The sequence below is a fragment of the Macaca thibetana genome, chromosome 10 (assembly GCF_024542745.1).
Source record: "Macaca thibetana thibetana isolate TM-01 chromosome 10, ASM2454274v1, whole genome shotgun sequence".
In the NCBI taxonomy this organism is placed as follows: domain Eukaryota; kingdom Metazoa; phylum Chordata; class Mammalia; order Primates; family Cercopithecidae; genus Macaca; species Macaca thibetana.
The window spans coordinates 74,213,806-74,235,698 of record NC_065587.1 but is presented as its reverse complement, the minus strand read 5'-3'; the positions used below and the strand labels follow the sequence as shown (position 1 = coordinate 74,235,698).

General features: G+C 46.3%; 1 protein-coding gene and 1 pseudogene across 1 annotated transcript in view; both read right to left on the bottom strand.

Annotated features, from left to right (window-relative positions):
* Positions 1 to 21,893, bottom strand: part of CHGB (chromogranin B) — an 817,086-nt gene that overhangs the window by 384,107 nt on the left and 411,086 nt on the right. The window lies entirely within an intron of this gene.
* On the bottom strand, positions 4,996 to 5,502 carry LOC126964123 (40S ribosomal protein S18-like; annotated as a pseudogene).

Sequence of the window (21,893 nt, the reverse complement as noted above, 5' to 3'; positions counted from 1 at the left end):
ACTAACCTATTCGCTCAGCCTGATTCCCTCTATGCAGATGAAAATGTAGCTGGTGCCAAGAATGATCAGTGTTATAGTTTGATCAGACTCTTACAAACAAAAGCTCTCTCCCCTTCCACCCCTGTACCCCACTCAGGATTCTGACCACCTAGTTTCTGAGTGTCCTTCCCTGAACCACAGCCTATCCTTGCCAAGTCAGTTATGTTCCTGCCCCAGAGCACTGAAGAGACTGCAGGAGAGTTGGGGTTTGTCTTTTTCTTTTTTTTTTTTTTCAGAGACCAGGTCTCACTTTGTCACCCAGACTGGAGTGCAGTGGCATGATCACGGCTCACTGCAGCCTCGACCTCCTGGACTCAAGCAATCCTACCACCTCAAACCCACGAGTAGCTGGGACTACAGGCACATGCCACCATGCCTGGCTAATTTTCATATTTTTTTGTAGAGATGGGGTTTTGCCACATTGCCCAGGCTGGTCTCAAATTCCTAGACTCAAGCGATACACCTGCCTCAGCCTCCCAAAGTGCTAGAATTACAGGTGTGCGCCACCGTGCTCGGCCAATAAAACCAACTTTTTTTTTTTTTTTAATGGAGTCTTGCTCTTGCTCTTGCTCTTGTTGCCCAGGCTGGAGTGCAATGGCGCGATCTCGGCTTACTGCAACCTCCGCCTCTAGGGTTCAAGCAGTTCTCCTGCCTCAGCCTCCCGAGTAGCTGGGATTATAGATGCATGCCACCATGCCCGGCTAATATTTGTATTTTTTGGTAGAGACGGGGTTTCATCATGTTGGCCAGGCTGATCTCAAACTCCTCACCTCGTGATCCACCTGCCTCGGCCTCCCAAAGTGCTGGGATTACAGGTGTGAGTCACTGTGCCTGGCCAAATAAAACCAAATTCTAATGACCACAGCTCTTAGCCAGCGAAAGTGACCCAAATAAGCCCAAGGAATAGGGAGGCTGTGGAACGGCCCATGAGTCACTCCGGACCAGCAGGAAAACAGATTTTCACAGGTCTAGGGCAGGGCATGAATGAGGTGAGCACTGGACTGCTTATCATGTTGAAAGCAAGGAAGGTATCAAACACTAACAGATGAAGTCAAAGGAACCCAGAACTGACTCACTTAAAATGGGACAAGTTTTAGCACCAAAACAGATGTTTACAATAGACTGAAACATATCATAATGACCAAATTACAAAATGAAACAAAAACAAGACCCCCTGCATTTGTCACCACTAGAATTTTCTAGGGAATAGGCCAGTTCTTTTACAATTGAGAAATAAAGGGACAGAATCAAGCATTTATCCTACCTCTCTATATTAGTTCCCTTGCTTCTTTCCTCTCTCTCTCCCTCCCTTCCTTCCTTTTTTTCCTTCCTTCCTTCCTTCTCCCTTCCCTTCCCCTCTTTCATCTTTCATCTTGCTTCCCTTTCTTTCCTTTCTTCAGGGGTTCACTCTGTTGACCAATCTGGAGTGCAGTGGTGCAATCATAGCTCACTGTAGCCTCGACTTCACAGGCTCAGCTGATCCTCCCACTGCAGCCTCCTGACTGACTGGGACTACAGGCATGTGCCACCAGGCCTGGCTACCTTTTGTATTTTTTTGTAGAGATGAGGTTTTGACATGTTGCCCAGGCTGATCTCGAACTCCTGGGCTCAAAGCAATCCACCCATCTTGACATCCCAAAGTACTGGGATTACAAGCAAGAGCCACTGTGCCCAGCATCAGCTGTATTTCAAAAACACCAAGTCGGTGATAAGGAAAAGTTTTCCTTTGTAGAATAATTCTAATTAAGAGAAGCAAAAAGAATGATAGAATTTTTAAAAAATCATCTTGCAGGCATGAATGAAACAGTGAATGTAGATAATGATCATCAGGAGATGCTAGAACCACGACGTGAAAGGTTTACAGGGAACTTTATGATGAAGAGATCAGGCTCACATCACCTGAACCTACTGAGCATTTGGCCTTAGCATCACCAAACGCAGCAAGGAGCCCTCCAGATGGGTAGCTATAGCAAAAACACAGTATCTCTTATTAAGTCTTCTTCCCTAAAAAGCTGAATCCGAACAAGCCTTTAGACCTGAATTTCCAATGTACGGGGAATACAGGGGACAGAGTACTACAGGATGCAGATGACACCATAGGGAGCAAAAACCCAAACTCAGAACACGGAACATTCTAGAAGCCAATTGATTCATCCTCTCCAAAAAACCAATGGCATTAAAACAAAAAGAGATGTAAGAGTGGTATGGAATAAAAGAGACTTAAGAGATAATAATAACCAAATGCAATGTATGAACCTTTCTAATCCTGATTCAAACAAGCCAGTTGTAAAAAGATACCCTTGAGATAATCAGATAAATAAATATGCATCCTGGCTAACACGGTGAAACCCCATTTCTACTAAAAATACAAAAATTAGCCGGGCATGGTGGCACGCGCCTGTAGTTCCAGCTGCTTGGGAGGCTGAGGCAGGAGAATCGCTTGAACCTGGGAGGCAGAGGTTGCAGTTAGCCAAGATCGCACCATGGCACTCCAGCCTGAGCAACAGAGTGAGACTCCGTCTCAAACATATATATATATATGCAGATAGTAGGTGATATCAAAGGGATTGTTGTTAGCTTTATTGTTAGCTTTATTGAGTGTTTGGTGGCATGTGTTTTTCTTTTTAAAATTTTCTTATCAGTTAGAGAAGCATGCTTAAGTATTTACGAGAGAAATGATAGTATCTTGGATTTTAAAAAAAATGTTTTGTCTTTTATTTGTTTCCATCCCATTTAACAGAAGTTCAAGTATCTTGGATTTGCTTTAAAACAATCCAGTACAAATACGAGAGGATAGATAAAACGATTCTGGCAACTTGTTGGTAATTGTTATCATTGTTGCTGAGTGATGAGTATATATTCTGCCTACCTTTGTATGTGTTTGAAATTTTCCATAACAAAAAGTTAAAAGAGAAAGCCAAAAAAAAAAAAAAAAAGTAGGGGAGCGCCAGGGCACTGGTTCTGAATCTGCTCCTAACCAGTTTTGAGCTTGAGCAAGTTAGTTCAATTCTCTGGGTCTCAATGTCCTTATCAGTAAAATCAGTAATGCAGTGATGACCATCTAACACTTGACTTCTGTAGTTCTTTATTCTCTTTGACGTGGGAACCATTTTTATTTAATTAAATTAATTTTTTTAACATTAAAAAAAAATAGGGACAGGGTCTCCCTGTGTTGCTCAGGCTTATCTTGAACTGCTACCCTCAAGCAATCTTCCCGTCTAGGCTTCCCAATGTGCTGAGCGTGAGCCACCATGCCGGCCGGGAGCCATTTTTAAATGCCTTCTCTGTGACCTCCGGGAGGGGAAGGCAACCGTGGTGTGGGTTGTATCAGGAGGTGTGGGCTTCCTGAGGGAAGTGGAATGCAGAACAAGTCCAGGGTTAAACGGTGACAATGAAGAGTTTATTTGCGTTTTCTTAGCTAACCAAGGAACTACAAAGGGGAAGAAGGATTCATCTGACGCAATTTCTCCCCACCCCCTTTTTAGTTTTTCAGCGTATGTTGTTGGGTAATTTCTGTACAGGGTTCTCTATGCTGTGGGTCTAGATGGGAGAATTGCTTGCTCACCCATTGGCCTAATGCAGAGGGAACAGCTTTCCTCAGCTGCGGGGGTGTACCTGTTTCAGCTCAGGAGACTCTTACCCAACATTTTGTTCACTGTAAACAAAATTCTAGGTATGTGGGGAAATGTCTGCAATGAGGCAAGAGCATCTTGTGAGCAGAGGGTAGAAAGCTCTTGGTGAGCATCTATAGGATTTCTACATCATGAAATGTAGAAACCCCAGTCTGAATTCTTATACTCTGTCAGCTAGTATTTGTCTAGGGCATACACATTGACTGTAATATTAGATTGAGCCAAATGTCTATAGGAATACACATCTGCAAAAAAACGGACCCTTAAGAATGAATTGGGAGTTAGTTATACCATTGTTATGCAGCAAGCCACAGGGAGATGACTGTGGATTGATCTATAATTCTTTTAAATTCGGAAGTCAAGTTGCAGAGCTTTAAATACCATCTATGTGGTAGAGACCCTCAGATTTATACCTGCAACCTCATCTCTCCCGTGAGCTGCAGATCCCTATTAGACAACTGCCCACTCAAAATCTGGCAGGTGGTCTAGCAAGTCTCTCAAACTTAACATATCCCAGTATGAACTCACGTGCAAACCCTTCCTCTCAAACATTCTACTTGCAGTCTTCTGAATAACAGGCAGCTCCGTCCTTCCAGTTGCTCAGGTCAAATTTTAGTTACCTTTGATTCTTTTTTTTTTTTTTTTTTTGAGACAGAGTCTTGCTCTGTCACCCAGTCTGGAGTGCAGTGGCATGATCTTGGCTCATGGCAACCTACGCCTCCCGGATTCAAGCGATTCTCCTGCCTCAGCCTCCCAAGTACCTGGGATTACAGGCGAGTGCCACCATGCCTGGCTAATTTGTGTATTATTAGTAAAGATGGAGTTTCGTCATGTTGGCCAGGCTGGCCTCAAATTCCTGACCTCAGGTGATCTGCCTGCCTCGGCCTCCCAAAGTGCTGGGATTACAGGTGTGAGCCACTGCGCCCAGCCCACCCTTGATTCTTTTACTTTCATTCCCAAACTCCAATTCATTCAACCAATCCACTCACCTTGGCCTCCCAAAGTGCTGGGATTACAGGTGTGAACCACCTTGCTCAGCTAAATTTTCTAGTAGCCCTATTAAAATAAGTAAAAAGAACCAGGTGAAATTAATTTCAACTATATATTTTATGTAGCCCAATAAATCCAACATGAAAAACATATTTTGTATAACCCAAAACACTGCAACATGCAAAAAGTATAGAAATGTTAGAAGATATTTTACATCTTTTTTCTTCCATACTGTCCTTAAAATCTGGTGTGTATTTTATGTATAGAGCACATGTTAGTTTGACTTTTCTTTTTTATGATTTTTAAATTTTTATTTTATTTTGTTTAGGCATATAAACTATTAACAGACAAGGCCTACAGACTTACTTCTTCTTGGATACACCCATGTTATGGCCACAGCGGCCAGTGGTATTGCTGTGCTGTCCTGGGACATGAAGGCCCCAGAAGTGGCACAGCCCTCTATGGGCTCAAATCTTCTTCAGTTGCTCCAGGTTCTCACAGAGGCTGTTATCCAGACCATTGACCAGGTCCTGGCTATATTTTCCATCCTTTACATGTTTCTGTCTGTTTGAGAACCAGTCTGGGATCTTGGGCTGGCATGTTTTCTGCATAGTGGTGATCACACATCCACCTTATCCTCAGTGAGCTCTCCTGGCCTCTCAGTGAGGTCAATGTCAGCTTTCCTCCACACCACAGGAGCATATCTTCAATACACGCCCTTGATGGCAATGATGGCAAAGGCTGTTTTCCGACGCCCATCAGTGTTGGTGTTGAGTACTCACAAAATATGCTTGGACTTCTCAGGGATCACTAGACATGGTGGCAGCACAAGTGGTGGCATGTAGGTCTCTGGTGGAAGAGAGAATGGAAATGACCCCTTCTTTTTTTTTTTTTGTTAGAGACAGCGTCTGCTCTGTCACCAAGGCAAGAGTGCAGTAGCGTGGTCATAGCTCACTGTAGCCTCGATCTACTGGGCTCAAGGGATCCTTCTGCCTCAGCCTCCTGAGTAGCTGGGACTACAGAAGCATGCCACCATGCCCAACTAATTCTTTCTTTCTTTATTTATTTATTTTATTTATTTATTTACTTTTGAGATGGAGTCTCACTCTGTAGCCCAGGCTGGACTGCAGTGGCACCATCCTGGCTCACCACAACCTCCACCTCCCGGGTAGCTGGGATTACAGGCATGTGCCACTGCGCCTGGCTAATTTTTGTATTTTTAGTAGAGATGGGGTTTCACCATGTTGGCCAGGCTGGTCTCAAACTCTGATCCGCCCGACTTGGCCTCCCCAAGTGCTGGCATTACAGGTGTGAGCCACCGCGCCTAGCCTAATTTTTTTTTTTTTTTTGGTTTGGGGGCTTGCTGTGTTGCCCAGGCTGGTCTTGAACTCCTGGCCTCAAGTGATCCTCCTGCCCTGGCTTCCCAAAGTGTTGCGATTATAGGCATGAGCCACTGCACCTGGCCAGTTTGGCTTTTCAATGGTTAAAGTGAAATGAAGTCCTACCAAACCAATAAAGCTGTGATTAACAGAAAAATATTTTCTGCTGCCTCAGTTTTTAGTTACTTTGAATGAAATTCAATTAAAAATTCAGTCCCTCATCCCAGGAGCCACATTTCAAGTGCTCGGTAGCCACATGTGGTTGGTGGCTGCCACACTGGACTTTGCAGCTCTGCGTGAAACCACACTTTCCCCTATGGCTCTCTCAAAATGGGAATGTTTTCTTCCCTGTGCTTTTTGAATGTCCATGGGCTTGAGGAGGGGTGGGTGGGGTGAGTGTCTTTTCTGCCGGTCGTTGATGCTTTCCTGGAACATTCTCCCTCCTTCCCGTGAAAAACGGTTTCTCCCACCACCCTGTGGTTACCTTCATCTACCAAAGCCTGGGTACAAACATTCTTCCTTAGAGATTTCACTTTCTGAATCATTGCCACTTTCTCTAACACTTTCCTGTCCTTGGTGATATCAGTATCTTTGTAAATAATATTTCCAAAATACTGACCTCTCAGTTTCCTGCCAGTGATCCTGTCATCTCCCCAGTCTTTCGTTCCCATGGTCATATCCCAGAGCTGTCCTGTCAAATAGCGACACCCTTTCCGTAACAGAAATGGAATGTTCCACTCCACTGTTCACTCCCTCTGGCACCCTCCCTGCGCTGAGACCACCAGTGCATCCTTCCCAGCTTCTCTGCCCATGGTCCACCACATCTCATGCTCTCACTGACTACCCTGCCAGCTGTAATGAGACTGTCAGCTGCTGGAATCTCTTCCTTGTGTGTGCTCAAGGCCCTTGCCCTGTCTTGGCTCCATCACTTCCCTCTTATTATTTTCATCTCACCTCCAAGTCTGAGTCTGCACCCACACAGCCGAACCTGGCTGGGGAGAGCAAGCAGCACCTAAGGTCCCCTCCTGGTCATGGCCACTAACTGGTCTCAGTTGGCCCCAAATCTTTGACAGTTCCCTTCAACCTCGCATTCTCCTAGATGCTATTTTACTATCCGTAAAAGGACACAAAAGACCTCCACTTTGCTAAATTCATTTTTCTCCTAAATATATCACTTAGGAAAGTTAACGATACCCTGTTTTCTTGATTTGTAAGAGAGAGATAATGTTGAATATAACTTTACATAACTTAGGTAAATCACGTACCAAAAGTCTGCTTGTCAAAAATTAGAAATGCTGGCTGAGCACGGCGGCTCACACCTGTAACCTTAGCACTTTGGGAGGCCAACGTGGGTGGATCATTTGAGCCCAGGAGTTTGAGAATAGTCTGGGCAACATGGTGAAACCTGGTCTCATTAATTTAAAAACAATTTAAAAAATTAGAGATGTTAGGTCTGGCATGGTGGCTCATGCTTGTAAACCCAGTGCTTTGGGAGGCCCAGAGGGTCACCTGAGGCCAGAAGTTCAAGACCAGTTTGGGCAACAAAGCGAGATTCTGTCTCTACAAAGAAAAAAATTTAAAACTATAGGTGCTTGCCCTATAGACTTAGGTACCCGGGACGCTGAGGTGGAAGGATCGCTTGAGCCCAGAAGTTTGACACTGCAGTGATCCATGATTGCGCCACTACATTCCTGCCTGGGCGACAGAGACCCTGTTTCAAAAAAAAAAAAAAAAAAAAAAATCACATGCCGAATATGCTCTGATAGGAGTTGGGTTTTTCCACCAAAAAGAAAAAGAAAAAAAAATAAAAGGTCAGGCACAGTTGCTCACGCTTGTAATCCCAGCACTTGGGGAGGCCAAGGAGGGCGGATCCCCTGAGGTCTGGAGTTCGAGACCAGCCTGACCATGGAGAAACCCCATCTCTACTAAAAATACAAAATTAGCCAGGCGTGGTGGTGCATACCTGTAATCACAGCTACTTGGGAGGCTGAGACAGGAGAATCGCTTGAACACGGGACGTGGAGGTTGTGGTGAACCGAGATTGCACCATTGCACTCCAGCCTCGGCAACAAGAGAGAGACTCTGTCTCAAAAAAAAAAAAAAAAAAAAAAAAAAAAAAGAGAGAAAGCTCTGCCTGTTTACCCGATCCTAAGCTGAATGTTGCTAAGCTGAGTGTTGCATCTGTGCCAGAGCTGGGTGGGTAAGCGTGAACTGCTGAGCTGGGGTTGTGGGTAAGCGTGAACTGCTGTGCCTGAGCTCGGTGGGTAAGCATGAACTGCTGAGCCTGAGCGGGGTGGGTAAGCATGAACTGTTGAGCCTGAGGTGCTGGGTAAGCGTGAACTGCTGTGCCTGAGCTGGGTGGGTAAGCATGAACTGCTGAGCCTGGGGTGCTGGGTAAACGTGAATTGCTGAGCCTGAGCTGGGTGGGTAAGCATGAACTACTGAGCCTCGGGTGGTGGGTAAGCCTGAACTGCTGAGCCTGGGGTGCTGGGTAAGCATGAACTGCTGAGCCTGAGCTGAGCGGGTAAGCATGAACTGCTGAGCCTGAGCTGAGTGGGTAAGCATGAACTGCTGAGCCTGGGGTGCTGGGTAAGCGTGAACAGCTGTGCCTGGGCTGGGTGGGTAAGCGTGAACTGCTGAGCCCGGGCTGGGCGGATAAGCGTGAACTGTTGAGCCTGAGCTGGGCGGGTAAGCGTGAACTGCTGAGCCTGAGCTGGGTGGGTAAGCGTGAACTGCTGTGCCTGAGCTGGGTGGGTAAACGTGAACTGCTGTGCCTGAGCTGGGCGGGTAAGCGTGAACTGCTGAGACTGAGCTGGGTGGGTAAGCGTGAACTGCTGAGCCTGGGGTGGTGGGTAAGCGTGAACTGCTGAGCCCGGGCTGGGTGGGTAAACGTGAACTGCTGAGCCTGGGGTGGTGGGTAAGCGTGAACTGCTGAGCCTGGGGTGCTGGGTAAGCATGAACAGCTGTGTCTGAGCTGGGTGGGTAAGCGTGAACTGCTGAGCCTGAGCTGGGCGGGTAAGCGTGAACTGCTGTGCCTGAGCTGGGCGGGTAAGCGTGAACTGCTGTGCCTGAGCTGGGCAGGTAAGCGTGAACTGCTGAGCCCAGGCTGGGTGGGTAAGCGTGAACTGCTGAGCCCGAGCTGGGTGGGTAAGTGTGAACTGCTGAGCCCGGGCTGGGCGGGTAAGCGTGAACTGCTGTGCCTGAGCTGGACGGGTAAGCGTGAACTGCTGAGCCTGAGCTGGGTGGGTAAGCGTGAACTGCTGAGCCTGAGCTGGGCGGGTAAGCGTGAACTGCTGTGCCTGAGCTGGGTGGGTAAGCGTGAACTGCTGAGACTGAGCTGGGGGGTAAGCATGAACTGCTGAGCCCGGGGTGGTGGGTAAGTGTGAACTGCTGAGCCCGGGGTGGTGGGTAAACGTGAACTGCTGTGCCCATGCTTGGCGGGTAAGCGTGAACTGCTGAGCCCAGGGTGGTGGGTAAGCGTGAACTGCTGTGCCCATGCTTGGCGGGTAAGCGTGAACTGCTGAGCCCGAGCTGGGTGGGTAAGCGTGAACTGCTGAGCCCGGGCTGGGTGGGTAAGCGTGAACTGCTGAGCCCGGGCTGGGTGGGTAAGCGTGAACTGCTGTGCCTGGGCTGGGTGGGTAAGCGTGAACTGCTGAGCCCGGGCTGGGTGGGTAAGCGTGAACTGCTGAGCCCGGGGTGGTGGGTAAGCGTGAACTGCTGAGCCCGAGCTGGGTGGGTAAGCGTGAACTGCTGAGCCCGGGGTGGTGGGTAAGCGTGAACTGCTGAGCCCGAGCTGGGTGGGTAAACGTGAACTGCTGAGCCCGAGCTGGGTGGGTAAGCGTGAACTGCTGAGCCCGGGCAGGGTGGGTAAGCGTGAACTGCTGTGCCTGGGCTGGGTGGGTAAGCGTGAACTGCTGAGCCTGGAGTGGTGGGGAGGACCTGGATTCCCTGTGGCTGTTCTGTCTAGATGAGAAAGATGCACAGCAAAGAGACTGCGGCTGATAATCTTATGACCTTTTTTCTGATAATAAATTTCTAATTACTGTTCTCACTAATTCCAAGCTAAGGGCCATTCTCAATTGATGTAGGATTGAGCATATACATAATCATATAACTGAGACTTCAGCAGTAAAAACTGAGACACATGCGCGGGCTAGAGGGAGCCTTGTGTGCCGGAGGAGTGTGAGCCACCAGGAAAGCGGGTTCTCTCTGCCTCTACTCACTGTGCATTCCATTGCCAAGATTCCTGAAGTTCTAATCCTTTCTTTCCCCATCTGTAAAATGAGGATAATAATCACTATGTCAGATGGCTACAGTAAAGTTTAATGCGACCATGCATGTAAGGCATTGATATTGTGCCCAATGTCGTCTAAAGTTTCAGGAAATAAACAGCAACAATTATGACACATGCAAGCCATGAACCCGTCAGTCATCTGCGCTGAACAAACCCTTTCATCAAGTATCATTGACTTCTGGCTTCAGGTGCAACATATACACTCTTTACCAAAAGGTGAAGAATTCTGGCCACGCTCAGTGGCTCATGCCTGTAATCCTGGACCTTTGGGAGGCTGAAGTGGGAGGATCGCTGGAGCCCAGCAGTTCAAGAATAGCCTGGGCAACATAGTAAGACCCTGTCTCTATTATAACTAAATACATACATACATACATACATACATACATACAAACAAACAAAAAGTTTTTTTTAAAAAGGTGAAGAATTCTGAACTACATAATTTCCTGTTACCCTTTGGATCTCTTCATCTACCTCAGAAATGCTGTGTGTGTTTGCAACACACTATCATAGAAACAGGCATCATAACCTTTTAAGTGTAGGGCTGTCCCGGGTGGCAGGGGCATTACTAGAGAGCAGATTAATTGCTGTCATCTCAGTGGGCAGGAGCTTGAAATGCTGTGTGCGTGTGCTGCCATCTTGTGGTATTTTGGGGGAACATGTGTCTGATTATTCTGGAGTCGCTAGCTGACTGGGTGACTTCTAACCTTTTTGAGCAGGATTACATGTTACATGTTACATACATACACATGGTACGTAGGCACCCATAAACCCACACCAAAAATGGTGTTCCAGACAATGGGTTATTTCACCTATCAAATTATTTACAGGTTGCTCTAAGTGTAGGAGAAGGGATGACAAGGCACATCCATGTCTAAGGAGGAAACACATGCCCCTTTGCAGGCCCAGGAGGCTGTCCTGTGGAGGGAGGCCCTGTTTCCTAAGTGCTTCCAAGGGAAGCAGATCTGGGAAACTGAAGGCCTTAGAGATTCAGCTCAAGATGTACCCAACTCTAGGCTGAACTCAGTTCTGCTGGTGTGCCAGCACTGCTCGCCCCCAGCCCCTCAACATATACCTTAACTCATTCTCTGGAAAGCTACACACATTCCAAGTAAGAGCGTGCAGTGCAGTCCCCAGGCTGCTCTGGACATTCACACACTGAAGGGCATTGGGGTTGTGTCCAGTTTGGGGCTACTCTGCATAAATCGGCTATAAACACTTGTGCACAGGCTTTCGTGTGAACTAAGTTCTCATTTCTGTTGGCTAGTTCCAAGAACAGTAAGTACTAAGTCACATGGTAGTTGCATGTTTAGCTTTTCTTTTTTTTTTCTGCCCAGGTTGGAGTGCAGTGGTGCTATCGCTGCCCTTCCCTCAGGTACTTGATTCCGGAAACTGACTCTCAACCTGCCTTTGCCTACCTCTCAGTCTCAGAGGAACCCCTTCGTTGAGTCTTTTCCTCCTTCTAGCTCCTGCATTTCTCTCACACCATCTCACCTCCGCCTGTCTATCATGAGCCTATTCTATTCCCTGTCCTAAGTTTGCACAAGAAAAAAACCTAAGGCTCAGATTGGGTAACACGGCCACAGGTTGACAGCCCAGATGTGATGAGCAGGAACAGAGAGAGCAGAGTCCCCAGGTGAATGGTCAGGCCTTGGGGACTTCAACAAGGAAAGGTGAGGTGCTGAGGCCTGGGGCTCTGAACCTGAGGAGTATAGGACACTGGGAGGACAGCATGGCTAAGGGACCTGAGAACATTCCTGTATCCTTGATTCTAGCACTAGGATCAACCCCAGGAAGACACACGTGGGCCCTGTCAATGGAAAACTTTGTGCTGGTGGGGTGTCCTAGAAGGGAGCAGGACAATGGGGAGGAGGGTCTCTCAGTCCCTGGCGCTGTGTGACAGGCACTGGGTGATGGTCAGGAAAGAGGTTACTTTCTATCATTTTGATTTCTTATTCAGATTTTGCATGAATTGAACAGTCAGTTTCTAGGAGGTTCTATTTCAGGAAATGGCAGCCTCCTTCCCTGGGCTGTCCCCTGTACCTGCCCCGCAGGATGCCATTTTCTTTCCTTTTCTTTTCCTTTTTTTTTTTTTTTTTTGAGACAGAGTTTCACTCTTGTTGCCCAGGCTGGAGTGCGATGGCGCGATCTTGGCTCACTGCAACCTCCGCCTCCCAGGTTCAAGCGATTCTCCTCCCACAGCCTCCAAGTATGTTGCCTAGAATGAAAGAATGACCTGGAGAGAAGTACAAAAATCATACGAAAAGAAGAAAAGGCAAAGCGAGGTTTATGGAGTACATTCACCACCGAGTACGCTCACCGAGTATGTTGCATGAGAATTGCTTGAACCTGAGAGGCAGAGGTTGCGGTGAACTGAGTTTGTGCCACTGCACTACAGCCTGGGTGAAATAGCAAAAATAGCAAGACTCTGTCTCAAAAAAAAAATTGTGACCAGGCGCGGTGGCTCACATCTGTATTCCCAGCACTTTGGGAGGCTGAGGCAGGCAGATCACGAGGTCAGGAGTTCAAGACCAGCATAACCAATATGGTGAAACCCCGTCTCTACTAAAAAATACAAAAATTAGCCGGATGTGGTGGCATGTGCCTATAATCTCAGCTACTCAGGAGGCTGAGGCAGGAGAATCGCTTGAACCTGGGAGGTGGAGGTTGCAGTGAGCCAAGATCACACCATTGCACTCCAGCCTGGGCAACAGAGTGAGACTCTGATTCAAAAAAAAAAAAAAAATTGAAATGAGTAGCGTATGCATGCCTGTGGTACCAGCTACTTGGGAGGTTGAGGTGGAAGGATCACTTGGTCTGGAAGGTCAAGGCTGCAGTGAATTGTGATAGCACCACTGCACTCCAGCCTGGGTGATGGAGAGAAAAACTTTAAAGAAATACAGTAGTCAACATGAAAGAACATATAAACACATATATGTTATGCAGAAAAAGAACTAATTCCAGAACTCATCCCAGTGTAGCCATTGCTCAGCTCCAGAAACGAACTTCTATGATTATTTTTGCAGAACTCTCTGTACCCACCTTGGCAACCACTATTCAGAATTTTATGTTCTTCAATCAATTGCCCTTCGTTGTAGTCTGCCTCAATTCTTTGTATTTGCATAGATTACATGGAATAGTTTTGCAAGCTTTTTATGCCCTACTGTTCTTCTGGATCTCCACACCTTGTTTGTGACTTTCCTGCATGTTGGGGCACGAAACCTGTGCAGTATTCCACTGTAATGACTGTAGCGCATATAATTTCTCCATTCTTCTGTTAATGTACATTTGGATTGTTTTCAGTTTTGCTGCCTTGATCAATATTTACCTGTCTTCCAGGACACATGTGCAAAGTGCTGTGTAGTAGGGGAATTGCAGGGCCAGAGTTGCATGTTCAACTTTATTGGATAAGGCCAAACTGTTTTCCAAAGTGGTCATACTGATTTAGACATTTGCCCCCCCCCACCCCCATCCCAGTGAAAACAGGTTCCTCCTATTCTACTTCCTTGCAAATACTTTGGATGCTTGCATTAATATTAACGCTTCACTTTTTACTCAGTGACAGGTAACTGTAAGGTTATTCATAGGAATACATCTCTCATTCCTCCTCCTTCAAAATGACTATCTTTCATGATACTATTACCAGCAGTGAATCCATATGGGTCTGCAGCAACTCAATTCTTGCCTCCTTGATGGAAGGAATTCATCTGAGTGGCAGAAGGTGGAGTGAGCAACCAAGGCAAGTTTTAGAGCAGGAGTGAAAGTTTATTAAAAAGTTTTAGAGCGGGAATGAAAGGAAGTAAAGTACACTTGGAAAAGGGCCAAGCAGGAAACTTGAGAGATTGCCCTTTGACTTGGGTTTTTTTACATTGGCATGATTCGGGAGGGTTGTGTCTCTCTTCCCCTTATTCTTCCCTTGGGGTGGGCTGTCCCCTCGCAGAGTGGCCTACCAGCACTTGGGAGGGTCTGCATGCACAGCGTGTTAACTGAAGTTGTATGTATGCTCACTTGAAGTGTTTTTCACTTAGCAGCGGAATGTTCCTAGAGGAAGGTCTTATGCTAGTTAAACTGCCATTTTGCCTCTTAGTGGGCATGCTTGAGCTCATTCACCAAGTCCTAAAATCTCATCAGGAAGCTGCTAAAGCGGCTAATCACCAGCTTCAGGTGTTTTGTATCTAGTGGGAGACTGCCGTTCCCTTGTGCCAGCTGTGACCAATTAGTATTTTAGAGAGACAGTTTAACAACCACCTAACCATCACCAGATGGTTGACCGTCCTGGTGGTGGTGGGGGCCTCTCCTTCCCTGCTCATGTCTGTCTAACTACCTACTCTAACATTTCCCCCCTCAAGATTCTAGACCCAATTCTGGAAAAAATGGATGAAGGTCAGTCTTCTGTAGCTGCTTCCTGCTGACAGAGGGGTGGTGGTGTCTATTCTGTGGGTTTTGGCCTCTTGCTAGCTGTCAGGGCAGGGTGGCTCCATAGGTTAATGAAAACGGTATCCAGCCAGATCTAACAGAGACAGGGAATTCACCTCTGTTGTGTCCCACTGTTGGGCAGTCTACTGGTCTCCTGTAGAAGGGTGACTCTTGATCATTGAGAGGATGGTATCCCTCACTGAGGATCACCTGGAGCTTGTCAGCCCAAAAGTGAGAGGAGACAAATCAGATGATTAGATTTAGAAGACATGGACAAAAAGGAGCAAAAGTAGGAGAGTAAAAGTGGACCTAAAAAGGGAAAAACCCAGAGAACCATTTCCATGTTGCTTCCTAATCTAACCCTGAGAAGCTTGTTCCCATCAATTAGAGGCTCAATTTAGGAGTTGTCTAATGTTGTCTTGTACTTTTGCCAATCCATTTACCCCAAAGCAACATTTGTTATCTAAGGCTAAGCAAATTCCTCCCTGTGCTTCCATTAACATATCTAGTCCTTGGAGATTTTGGAGGACTACAGCTCCTAAAGAGTCAATTTGTTCTCACACCATTGTTAAAATTTTAGTCATGGCCTCAATGTTGTTGGCTATTTCCTTTGAGAGTTGGCTATAGATCAAGGAGACTTTTGTGATTCCAGCAATTCTGGTTTCCACACAGGGTATAATACCATGTTCCACAGAAAGTGGAATTAATTGGATAGCCCTCTTCACCTTGGGCAAGATAGGATGCCTGTAGATTGGTGCTGGAAGAAAGAGATTGCCAGGGACTATGAAGATGTCTGGGGATACATAGCCTATGGTACAAGTTTCATTCCAGTTAGTGGGGAAGCATTGGTGAACTGATTGGCCACAAATATAGATGGCTCCTTGGGTTTTAAGTAGAGGTGTCCAAATGAAATAAGTGGGTGAGGTCAGCTTCAAAAACTCCTGAGGCTGCCATCATGCCCAGGTAGCTCATGGCTATTGTCATACCTGGTAAGACCTGGGCGCATGGGGTTGCTAGCTGATTCCAATATGTGCCCAGAAATAGAACATTGATCCAGATTTTTACATTACCCATGCCTCTTATTTCATCTGAGCTGTAGCCAGAGATCACTGGTTGGTTTACAGAAATAAGCAGGATCAGTCTAAATTGCAGAAAAAAACCTCAAAAACAATGGATGAGACTAGAATCTAATAACAGGTATACCATAGTCATAGTTTTTTTTTGTTTTGTTTTGAGATGGAGTTTCACTCTTGTTGCCCAGGCTGGAGTACAAGGCATGATCTCAGTTCACTGGAACCTCTTCCTCCCGGGTTCAAGTGATTCTCCTGTCTCAGCCTTCCAAGTAGCCAGGATTACAGGCACATGCCACCATGCCTGGCTAATTTTTCGCATTTTTAGTAGAGACGGGGTTTCTCCATGTTGGTCAGGCTAGTCTCCAACTCCCGACCTCAGGTGATCTGCCCGCCTTAGCCTCCCAAAGTGCTGGGATTACAGACATGAGCCACTGCACCCAGCCTCATAGTTCTTAAAACATACTTTTTCTCTCTCCAGTCCTCATTTTTATTAAAAACAGACCATGATAGGACTGATTTGTTTGCAAAATAAACTTTAGTCTTATTATATACTTGGCCTGATCATTTGCATAAAGCACAGCAAGAATAATTATTTGCCATATAGGCTCCTTTTTATATTGGCTTTGATGGAACATTGTTCCATGAGGAATCTCAGATAAGACTTTAAAGCCTTGAGCCCAGCCATGGTTTTCTGCCAACCATATCTGAATGAGTTGAGTAAATTTCTCTCCTCTTGAGGTCTTAATATAACTTGGGGATCCTGGGCCTGCTAGGAACTGATATTCTTTACTTACCACAGGTCAGGAACCCCGTACAGGAACTGTATAGACTAGGTATGAGGCCAGTTTTCTCAAGGGGATTTTATTGTCTCTATAAGTCAACTTTGATTCCTTAAAGGAGTCTGTATCTCAAAGCAAGCCATTTCAGTTAAAGCCTTGGTAAAATAACCAGTGTTTCCAATTGTGTCCTGTTAGAAAAGAAAACAGATTCATATTGCACTTGTGCAAAAAACTATATTGCTATAAATTAAGAATACTCTACAAATGGTTTCCAAATTTTGGAGAAATTCAGTAGAGAGAAATATGCTCCAAATTTTGTTTATAGGAGAATTCTATACTCAATTTTTAAAAGCTGTAAATAGCTCAAAAAACTTGTTTTTGGCTTTGAAAAACAAAACAAAGGGTTAGCAATTCTTTAAGCAAAAAGTCATAAAAGGATTGTTTTAGTCTTCCATTAGTTCAGTTCATGTAGTTAACTCCTGTTCTGCTTCATATTCATGAACATTTCAGCTCTCCATGAGAGTCCTGAAAGTTTTTTTCTTCTATTCTAATGTCACAATCTCCAAAGTTATTGGAAACCCGTATTTAAGAGCACATGTTAGAGTCCTATAGCTGATTATAAAACTACCTTTTATTTATTTATTTACTTATTTATTTGAGATGGAGTTTCACTCCTGTTGCCCAGTCTGGAGTGCAATGGCATAATCTTGGCTCACTGCAACCTCCACCTCCTGGGTTCAAGTAATTCTCCTGCTTCAGCCTCCCAAGTAGCTGGGATTAGAGGCATGTGGCACCACACCTGGTTAATTTTTGTATTTTTAGTAGAGACAGGGTTTCTCCATATTGGTCAGGCTGATCTTGAACTCCCGACCTCAGGTGGTCTGCCTGCCTTTACCTCCCAAAGTGCTGGGATTACAAGCGTGAGCCACAATGCCTGCCTGTTAAACCCATTTTTGAGCTACTTGGTATTTTCTATTTATGGAATGTGCCAAAAGAAAAAAATGCTACCATAAAAGGCTCCCCTAAAACTTCAGTGAAACCTGGTCCAGGTCTTAGACCCTCATGTGGTATAGTGTATACCAATCCAATTCTATCCTGTCTTATAACTTTAAGACATAAGAGGTTTTCTAAGTGAAGCTTTGGGCTCAAACAAGTGTAAATTCACTGAGGCACTTCCACTTGAAGGCTTGTTTTCTGATTTTCTCATATTTGCCTCTAGGGTAGTGGGCCTCATTTTGGTTACTGATGTTTACATTCCTTTCTTTTGATGTCATGTTGAGTCACTAAGTAATTATCATCAAAGGACCAAGGAGCGGCCAGTGGACATTAACATCGCAGAAAAGGGCTTGTACATGATTTTGGACTTTACACTGAGGCATTATCCTTCCACTTTCCTTATCCCCACAGTTTCTCATCTTTTGAAGCAGCCATTTCTACCCTAGCTCCCTAGGCCTCACAGTCCCCTGGTGGCCCCAAGTATACTCAATACTAGAGTCCTATTTGTAGGATTTGGGGCAGAAAGGGATCAGAAGTAGCACAGGGCCTGGAGAACTATCTCTCTATGCTCAGATTTCCTCCTGCCTTGTCTCAGGTCTGGAGAATCAATACTGTCTTTTTTGGCTCAGGTGCTGGTTGCTCACAGAGTCTTCAGGGTTCACCTCTCCTCAGAGCTTCTGCGCTACTCCTCCCATCCTTTATTTTCTAGAATTATATTTTCAAAAGGTTTCTCATTGGTTTTGTCCTTTTAAAAATTTGAGGCCAGACGCAGTGGTTCATGCCTGTAATCCCAGCACTTTGGGAGGCCGAAGTGGGTGGATCACCTAAGGTCGGGAGTTCGAGACCAGCCTGGCCAGCACGGTGAAACCCTGTCTCTACTAGAAAAAAAAATACAAAATATTAGCTGGATGTGGTGGTGAGCACCTAAAATCCCAGCTACTCAGGAAGCTGAGGCAGAAGAATCACTTGAACCCGGGAGGCGGAGGTTGCAGTAAGCTGAGATTGCGTCATTGCACTCCAACCTGGGCAACAGAGTGAAACTTGGTCTTAAAACAACAACAAAAAAAATCGATATTGGCTGGGCATGCTGGCTCACGCCTATAATCCCAGCACTTAGGGAGGCCGAGGCAGGTGGATCACCTGAGGTCAGGAGTTCAAGACCAGCCTGGCCAACATCATGAAAGCGCATCTCTACTAAAAATACAAAAATTAGCCAGGTGCGGTGGTGGGTGCCTGTAATTCCAGCTACTCGGGAGGCTGAGGCAGGAAAATTGCTTGAAACTGGGAGGCAGAGGTTGCAGTGAGCCAAGATTATACCATTTCACTTCAGCCTGAGCAAAAAAGCAAGACTCTGTCTCAAAAAAAAAAAAAAAAAAAAAAGATAAAAATAAAAATCTGATATTTTAGCTACTTCTTGAGTTTTGTGGCATAATTTTGAACTTCTGCCAAACTCATTTTGAGTCCCATGACATTGTCCATGTATTGAGTTGTGCCAATAGAAACAAACGCTGTCATATAGGTCCCCCCTAAAACTTCAGTCAAATCTGGTCCAGATCAGACCCTGGCAACTCCTGCTGTCACTGGATCTCAGTGAGGCCTTTGCACCCATTCCCTCCCCTTGTGATTCATCCATGGACATCCCCTCCATTGATTTGAAAACTATCTCAGCAATATTCCTCGCCTTCTTCCACCTCCAGCCGATCTCTCACTCCATCCCACCTGCCTGTTGTTCTTCCTTATGGAATAAAGAAATGTCCCACACTTTAGAGATTTAAAAAAAACTGGAGCTCAGAGAGGGTGGACTTGTCAAGATCACACAGAGCTGGGCATGTGGTAAACCCTTGAAAATGGGTCTCAACAACAAGGCTCCCTTCCAGAGATTCCTAATGTCTGAGAGTCCCAAAGAGCTGGGCTGAACCCAGGGCCCAAGAATGGCTGTCTGGCTCTACCACTTCCAAAATCACACCCAGTGCACATGGCCTGAGGCTTCCATGGTGATGTTCAAGAAACCTCCCCTGCTGCCTCTCCCAATCCTGCCGAGTCCCCTCTCATCTTATTCATGCTCAATGTGCAGATGTGATCAATAGAATCAAAGGGAAATGGAGCCCTGAGGGGAGGGCCAGACTCTTGGAGGAGAAGGGTTGGAGTCAAACTGGGGGCTCTGCAGCTCTGAGTGCAGGCGCTTCAAACCTTAAGAGCTCGACAGCAGTGTGAAATGGAATCGGGGGGAATGAGGTCCAAGTTTATGTTGGGAAGAATATAAGCATGATTTGGAGACTCCTGATGTTCATGCGTCCCCCAAAAGTAGAGCTGGGAGCCACTGGATTGGTGCTAGAAGTACATGTGGGAACAGGGCAGACCCTTGGATACATGTGGGGTCTCCCAGGCACCGCAGGTGTTTCAGTAGAGGCCCTAACACTGTGGTGGGGACAGCGCCAAAGAACTCCAGCATGTATTTTATCAGGGTTTTAACATAAATATCAGTTATGGAGAAAATCGGCACCATGAGTTAAAATCTCATGTAATCTTCTGTAAGATGCTATACATGTGGAAAACTAAGTGAAGTGTCAAATTAGTTTGCACCAAATTGCTGCAACAAATTACCAATGCAGCAATCCTGCATAGCTATAAGGGTTCAGGGAACAGAGGCGGTCATCGTCACGCTGGGAGAAGGAGACAGCACAGAAGAAGGTCTGTGACTCAGCTCAAAGACAGGAAAATGGTTTTGTGGGCAGGCAATGAAAGGGGGACAGAGTTGCTGTTTCCTGAGATAAAGCCTCTGAGGTGTTTTTTGACTACTTGATTGTTCCCTGTGAATGTATAACTTCGATTTTAAAAATAAATAGAAAAGAGCCTCTTTCCTGACACCACCCAATCTCTGAGCCCCACAGACGATGTTCTGCTTTCTTGCAGGAGGTTCTGGTCCCACCCGCCTGCTCCCTTCTAAGACAACCCCACCAGCAAGGAGGTCTTCTAGTTCTTTCTCTAAGTGTTCTGTTGCTGGTCCTGATTTGGGCCCCTGGGGCCCAGGAACCTCTGGGTTCTCTCAGCTATACTTCCATCCATGGTCCCCAACCTCAGTGCCCAGGACGCTGTGGCTGACCTCCTGGAGGGAGTGCGGCTCCTCACAGGTATCCACTGTGTAGTACATCAGGCCAGGTCTCCTGCGGCAGCTCTCCTCTAATGACCGAGTATGGTGGGGATGCTAAGGCCAGGCCGGTTGCCCGGACCTTCTTTTTTGCCTGTTTCAAAGACTCAGCGAAGGCTCTGTGGATTTTCCTCAGAACTGTGGTCCGGAGCGCTCCCACCTCTCCTCTTCCCCTCTCTGCCTCACATTGGGAGTGAGACTTGCTTCATGGTCTGGTGGTTCTCCCAGTCTTTTGTAACTCTTTTCACAAAGGTATGTCCCCTGCTAAAACCCTTGCAATTTAATCCTGCCTTGGTGTCTGCTTCTCAGAGTAGCTGGAAAACAGACTCCAAACCTTCTTCTCCCGGTCCCTGCAGCCCCTGTGGTGGGGTTGACTGTGGGTGACCACAGAACCAGCCTGACCTTGTCCAAACCACAGGCTGCTGCTTCACAAGGCCTGACCCCACTAAGAACTGTGTTTCTCCATGTTTCTGCTGGTCATATCCAGTGCATCTACGTTACTTTTTTCTTTCTTTCTTTTTTTTTTTTTTTTTTTTTGAGATGGAGATTCACTCTTGTTGCCCAGACTGGAGTGCAATAGCGTGATCTCAGCTCACTGCAAATTCTGCCTCCCAGGTTCAAGCAATTCTCCTATCTCAGTCTCTCGAGTAGTTGGAATTACAGTCATGTGCCACCATGTCTGGCTAATTTTGTATTTTTAGTAGAGACAGTGTTTCTCCATGTTGGTCAGGCTGGTCTCAAACTCCTGACCTCAGGTGATCCACCCGCCTTGGCCTCCCAAAGTGCTGGGATTACAGGCGTGAGCCACCATGCCTGGCCCATTTTTTTTTTTTTTTTTTCTTTTTTAAGTAGAGACAGGGTTTTGCCATGTTGCCCAGGCTGTTCTGGAACTCCTGAGCTCAAGCGGTCCTCCCACCTTGGCCCCCCAAAGTGCTGAGATTACAGATGTGAGCCACCACACCCAGCCTGAACTACCAATCTTGATGGCAACATTAGATTGGGGGGCCTCTGTGGTCATAACAGTGGTGGACCAGACAGCAGAGTCTTGTCTTCAGTACCATGGAAACCCCGGCCTCCAGCACTAGCAGGTGTTTTAGAATGAAGGGTCAGATGCTTGAGAGGGCGACCCCAATCCTCTGCCCCTCCCTGC